We start from the raw sequence: 6,666 nt of genomic DNA, 5'->3' as shown, positions 1-6,666 counted from the left end.
TGCACAAGTCGAACATGTAGCTGCTAACGAACAGTGTTTCTTTGACATATATCTTTCCTTGGGGAGTCGAACACGTAACCCCCCCCCCCCTCTCGGACGACATAGAAAAGCTATCAATACTAATAGTTTCGCTGTCTGTGTATCTATCTGACAAGAACGCTCTAGAGAGGGGGGGGGTTGGGGGGTGGGGGGGGGGGGGGTGGTGTGTGTGTGGGGGGGGGGGGTGGGTTGGTTTTAGTTTAGAGAAAAGAGACAGCACTATCAGCCTAGCGCCCGTTGTATCCTTGCTCAACGGGCCATTTTTCTCGTTAATACTAATAGTTTCGCTGTCTGTCTATGTATCTATCTGACAAGAACACTCTAGAGAAAACACAAGCAAATTAAAAACATGCATAGTAATTCGAAAAACGAAGTATGACGTCGTCACATTTAGCACAGAGTAGAAAATAATCTCAAGCCGGAGAGTGCACACAGTAATATGACGTCATTGATTCTCGAGTAAACATTGAATAAAAAGGCAATTTTGTCTAATCTAAATGGTTTGCTGTGAAGAGTTTCTTGCATACAATTCTTCGGGTAGGGGCTAAGCCCCATCCCCGCTTAAGAACGTCTGAGCCCCCCCCCCCCCTCCCCAACTCAAAAGAAATTTCTTCATCGATACTCTATAATAAAATTACCGCCTAATTAATGTGTCTAATCGAAAAAGTGGTTTTCTTGCAATTTCTTTAATGCAATTCTTCGGGTAGTGGCTAAGCGCGACACCAGTGTTTCTTTTAGACTTTTTCCTCCCGGGAGAGGGGTGGGGGTACTTGAAATTTTCGGGGGCGGGGGGTAGAATTTTCGGGGAGGGGGCGGACACTGGAAAAAGTATATAATTATATTTCGTTGAATGGGACGGTAGACATGTTTTTGGGGGGGGGGGGGGTGTGGGGGGGGGTGGTTTTAGTTTAGAGAAAAGAGACAGCACTATCAGCCTAGCGCCCGTTGTATCCTTCCTCAACGGGCCCTTTTTCTCGTTAAATATAATTATACACAATGCCACCACTCCCAAAAATTCAAGTGCGCCTCACCTTGTGCAGGCGCCCTGGGCAAAACTTATTGAAACGTCCCCTTTTACACAAATTAATTAAAACAATAAATATGTATAAGAAAACAATACATTTTAAATGAAATATAAATTCATTATCAATTGCATAAACGTTACAAGTAAAAAATCAAATGTAATTTTTTATGCCCTCTCGCAAGAGTTTCTACGAATTCTTTAATTCTAGTGTCGAAGTACAATAACATTCTATTGATATTGTTCCTTAAATTCTAGTGTCGAAGTACAATAACATTTTATTGATATTGTTCCTTAAATTCTAGTGTCGAAGTACAATAACATTCTATTGATATTGTTCCTTAAATTCTAGTGTCGAAGTACAATAACATTCTATTGATATTGTTCCTTAAATTCTAGTGTCGAAGTACAATAACATTCTATTGATATTGTTCCTTAAATTCTAGTGTCGAAGTACAATAACATTCTATTGATATTGTTCCTTAAATTCTAGTGTCGAGGTACAATAACATTGTATTGATATTGTTGCTAAGTCCACGAGTCTGCTAGGACAAATAGTTGAACGAAAGAAAGTTTTTTTTTAATTTTAATTTTGAAATCAGCATTCTCCTCTAGCCACTGACACTGGAAGTGTTAAAATAATTCTCAAGGAAACAGCAACATTTGGTACATAATCTTCCAACTTTTTTTGTATTAAATAGAGAACATATGATGGTGACATAGGCTTTGGAAGCTTTCGAACCACTACTTGAAGCTCATTGCAATGATCATAAGAATCAACTTCTTTAGTAGAGTTATTGATCAACGACGTGAGTGGTAGCTAATTGGTCTAGTTGGTCTAGTTGAGTGGTAGCTAATTGGTCTCGTTGAGTGGTAGCTAATTGGTCTAGTTGGTCTAGTTGAGTGGTAGCTAATTGGTCTAATTGGTCTAGTTGAGTGGTAGCTAATTGGTCTAATTGAGTGGTAGCTAATTGGTCTAGTTGGTCTAGTTCAGGGGTCTCCAAACTTTTCAGCCCGAGGGCCGCATTAACTATGAAATATCAGTTCGGGGGCCAGAGTTTCTTTAAGGCATCTCTTCGGGGATGGGGCGCCCCCCCCCCCCCCCCGAAGAACGTCTACCGCCCGCCCTCCCTCCCTCCCCAACGAAAAATATTTTTTATAGAAATATTTACAAATTTCAAGTGTCCACCCCCCCCCCCCAGAGAGAAAAAAAGTCTGGAAGAAACACTTTCGGGGGTCGACAACACACTCAAGGTCCAAGTTTGCTCTCATATTTCATTCACATATTTCATTCTTGAAAAAGTTTATTCACACAGGTATGTTTTTTCAAAATTTGAAAGGTACTTTGATGCAGAAGTTTTAATATTAGGAAAGTCATCCTTGTGCAAAAACTTATAAAACCCACCCGCCCTTCTTTGAACGTGTCTCTAAGGAAGTCATTTTCTTGCAATTCAGTGACCTCCAGCTGCAGTTCATCTTTGCAATTGGCCACATTTGCTTCAAATAGGCTTTGAAATTGTCTCACTTCTGCCTTTGAATCCAAGTCAGAGAACCTACTGAAACTGCAGCTGGAGGTCTTTGATGATCATGTGTAGATGACGTGGGGAATTCATTGGTTGCTTCAGCCGTAAAGAACTTGCACTGTTGAAAGTATATCAAGTTGTTGACCTGTACTTGTTCCAAATGCATGACCAGTTTGGATCTGAAGGCCTTTAGGTGGATGTATTGATAAGAAACTAGATTTCCCTCTCTTGCCGTTTAAGGTACAGAAAATTTGAATGACTAGTTATGTCTGCAGCAGGGGCCAATTTCTATACCCACTTTTCATCAGACAATAATGGCTGTGGCTTGCCTTTCTGCCTTTACTTTTAAGGAAGTCAACTATTTCCTTTCTTAACTTAAATGCTCAGCTAGGAGCTTTCTCGCAAAATTAGCCATCCTACTGATACTGAAATATGGTAAATCTTGCGAACTAAACTCTTAACTACCTATGGTTAGATATCCTCTTCGGTAAGTGGCATACATTCTATGTATGGAAGCCAGCTCTTGAGTTATGTTCATGTCTTCATCCACACATCTAATGAACACAAGCAGTTGAGAGGTGGAACAACTGTCCAGCGACTCAACCATTGCTATTGAATAATGGCGAAGCTTGCTTGCATATTTCGCTATTTGAGTCACGATGTGTTCACCAATGTCTGCAACACGGCGGGCAATGGTATTTGCACCCAAAGCTACATTTTTCAAATTATTTTTGTGCAAAGTTCCTCAGTCACCTCAAACAACATGTATTCAGTGGACAAAAAGATCGTCGCGGGCCGGATGAAATGACCTCGCGGGCCGCATTCGGCCCGCGGGCCGTAGTTTGGAGACCCCTGGTCTAGTTGATGGTAGCTAATTGGTCTAGTTGAGTGGTAGCTAATTGGTCTAGTTGAGTGGTAGCTAATTGGTCTAGTTGAGTGGTAGCTAATTGGTCTAGTTGAGTGGTAGCTAATTGGTCTAGTTGAGTGGTAGCTAATTTGTCCCGTAGAATGGTTTAAATCTAGGCTTTAAACGAAAACATGTTTCAAGTTTTAAAAGCAGAACTGGAAGCTATGGGGAGCACATCTTTAGTTTAGACCTGTCCGGCAGGTGTAGCCTGTGCTTGGTGGTAAATGTTGACTTGCCTAAAATATCTAGGCCAGAGTTCTGCGCAGGACCAGAAACTCGACTGGGTAGGCAAGTAAAGTTCTGTCAAGTGTGTGGATCGTTCTGCTCGATAGAATTTGTTAAATCTAGTTGCAGCCTGCATAATATGTCACTGGAAAAAAAGTCAGTTTTTGCTAGGGAAAAAAGGGACAGAAAAAATTCTTAAAGGGAAAAATGTATGGAAAAAGTCACAAAAATAAAGTCACAGAAAAAAATGCTCAAAGGGAAAAGTTTATCGAAAAAGTCACAGAAATAAAGTCAGACAACAGTTATAGGTGTTTTTTAAGAAATATTTAGATTTATTTTTGTAGAAATGTTAAATTGTTGGTGTTTATTAAATTAATACGGGTGGTGTTTTATATATTTAAACTATTAACCCGACTTTCATCTTTATAAATAGAAAAAAAATATTATAAGATACTTAAATAACAGTCTCAAGTTTCGTCTCATGTTTATTACCCGCTAAGAAAAGCATTATAAAATAAATGTAGGCACTATTTGTTATTCGTGTGATTCTTGCCGTAGGTCAGTCCTAAGTTGGCCTTGTCCGTCCGCATCGTGTATTGTTGACGATTGCCGCAATGACAGCCTTTGTACCGTGTCGGTATTTTCTCTTGATCCTATGCTTTGTTATGCCGTGTTTCTTTCGGACTTTTTTATCCGGGGGAGGTAGGGCACTTGAAACACGGCTAAAAGCATATATTTTTATGTAAATTATATTTCGTCCGTGGGACGGGAACACCGCCCTCCCCTCCCCCTTGAAGAGATGCCTGAAAGAAATACTGTTTGTTATGTGTTATGATGTTTGTTATGTGTTATGATCATTGATAGCCGTGACCAGAAGGTAATTAAACAATTTTTTTGCGATGTTGAGGACAGCAGATCATATTAGCTATATCTTCTTCCTATTTCACTTTCCATTACAAAGTTTGTATTTTAACAAAAGACAAAAGTGAAAACTGAGTAGGATTTATCATTTTATTCAATTGTAGAAAGTTTTATAAATCATTAAATAAGAAAATAATGATCAGACATTTGTATTTACCAAAATTCAATAATTTACAGCGTCAGTTTGCCTTGCCATGTTCGCTTTAGTATTACAGTTTTCATAATCGGTTTGTGAGGACTGATACAGATTTATAATAGTTATACCTCTTTCTGACATGTACTTTTATTCATTAAAGATTATTTACTTAAACATAATACTAAACGTCTAATTTCATTATGCGAGTCATTAAAATGTGTAATTCAACGTGTAATTCAATGTGTAATTCAATGTGTAATTCAATGTTCTGTAAACAGAGTTTCTTCCAGACATCTCTTCGGGGGGGGGGGGGGGGGCGCCCCCACGAAGAAAGTCTACCGCCCCCCGAACAAAATGAAATATATATAGAAAATATATACTTTTAACAATGTCCGCCCCCGACCCCCCGAAGAAAGTCTACCCCCCCCCCTCCCCGGAGATAAAAGTCTGGAAGAAACACTGTCTGTAAAGAGAAAAAAAAAAGGAAACAAAATAAGTGAAAGGACAATTTTCTATTTCGGTGGAGACTGTTGAGGGACTTATAGTTTCAGTGCATCAAATTGTTAGTTTCAGTGCATCAAATTGTTAGTTTCAGTGCATCAAATTGTTAGTTTTAGTGCATCAAATTGTTAGTTTCAGTGCATCAAATTGTTAGTTTCAGTGCATCAAATTGTTAGTTTCAGTGCATCAAATTGTTAGTTTCAGTGCATCAAATTGTTAGTTTCAGTGCATCAAATTGACTTGAAAGCTCAAGTCTAGTCCAGTCAAAAGGCAGGCACGGAACTTGAAAGCTCAATGATACTAGGGGATCAATACACAACCTTAAGGGCAGGTTAAACCCCCAAATTGAAAAATAGGTGTTTGGACTTTTTTAAGTGATAAGGAAGTTGTAACTGTTATGGATTGACGAGGAGCCACATTGGTGTTAACAGCCTTTATTTACAGACGCCATGATGCAAAGAGAGAGAGGAAGTGGCCAGAGACAACTATATATAGATAACAACATGTAAGGGACATCACTCAAGATAACAATATAAATATAATACCAATACAATTATCTCAATCTATTACATCCCTTTACCCTTAGAACACAATAACACATCTCTCAATAGAACAATTGATAGTATCCTAAAATCACCAATTATATTGTAACATGAACACTATGGTAGATTACATCCTTACAAACAATGCACAATATGCTACAACATAATTAAAATACAAAACAATGATGTCAAAGTCCTTTTGACCTTTAAAATCATAGGTCTAACTTATTTGGGACTTTGATTGTCCTGCTTGACCTTCTCAGTGGCTTTTGATTTGGTGACTCAAGATTCTGACCATCTGGATTCTCTATCTCAGGAGGTCTAGGATTTAAATCATTAACTCCAGAATTTACATTTTCTGACTCCAGACAACTTGGTTCACTCATATCAACAGAACTTGGTTGTGGAACAAACTGAGTTGGTGTCAACTGATCAGATTTGGTGGGATTGACAGATTCACACTTATTATCTGCACAAGTTATTTTTAACTTTATAAGGCACAGGTCCTGTACATTGAACAATTTGACCTGGTATCCATTTTTCCTTTCTCCCATAATTTCTTAGATACACATTCTTATTAACACCAAATTCTCTTTCACTGCATGAGTTGTCATGATTTAATGGAACTATTTTTGAATTGGCATCTGAAAGTATTAAATGGCAAAAAATCTTTTTTTTTCTTTTGATGTTACCCTTTTAGTTTCTGTAAGTGCTAATGATGTTAGCAAAGTTGTTTGATGATCACATTCCTTCTTACTAATGTATTCTCTTTAAAACATTTGAAATTGCCATATCACCATAATCATTTATTAGTTACAAATACTTTGTTTAGGCAACTCTGACTGATAATG

This window comes from Physella acuta, unplaced genomic scaffold (genome assembly GCF_028476545.2).
Source record: "Physella acuta isolate Inbredline_101_S28 unplaced genomic scaffold, ASM2847654v3 ptg000814l, whole genome shotgun sequence".
NCBI classification, from domain to species: Eukaryota; Metazoa; Mollusca; class Gastropoda; family Physidae; genus Physella; species Physella acuta.
The sequence above is the reverse complement of the archived record's forward strand: the minus strand, read 5'-3'. Positions refer to the sequence as shown.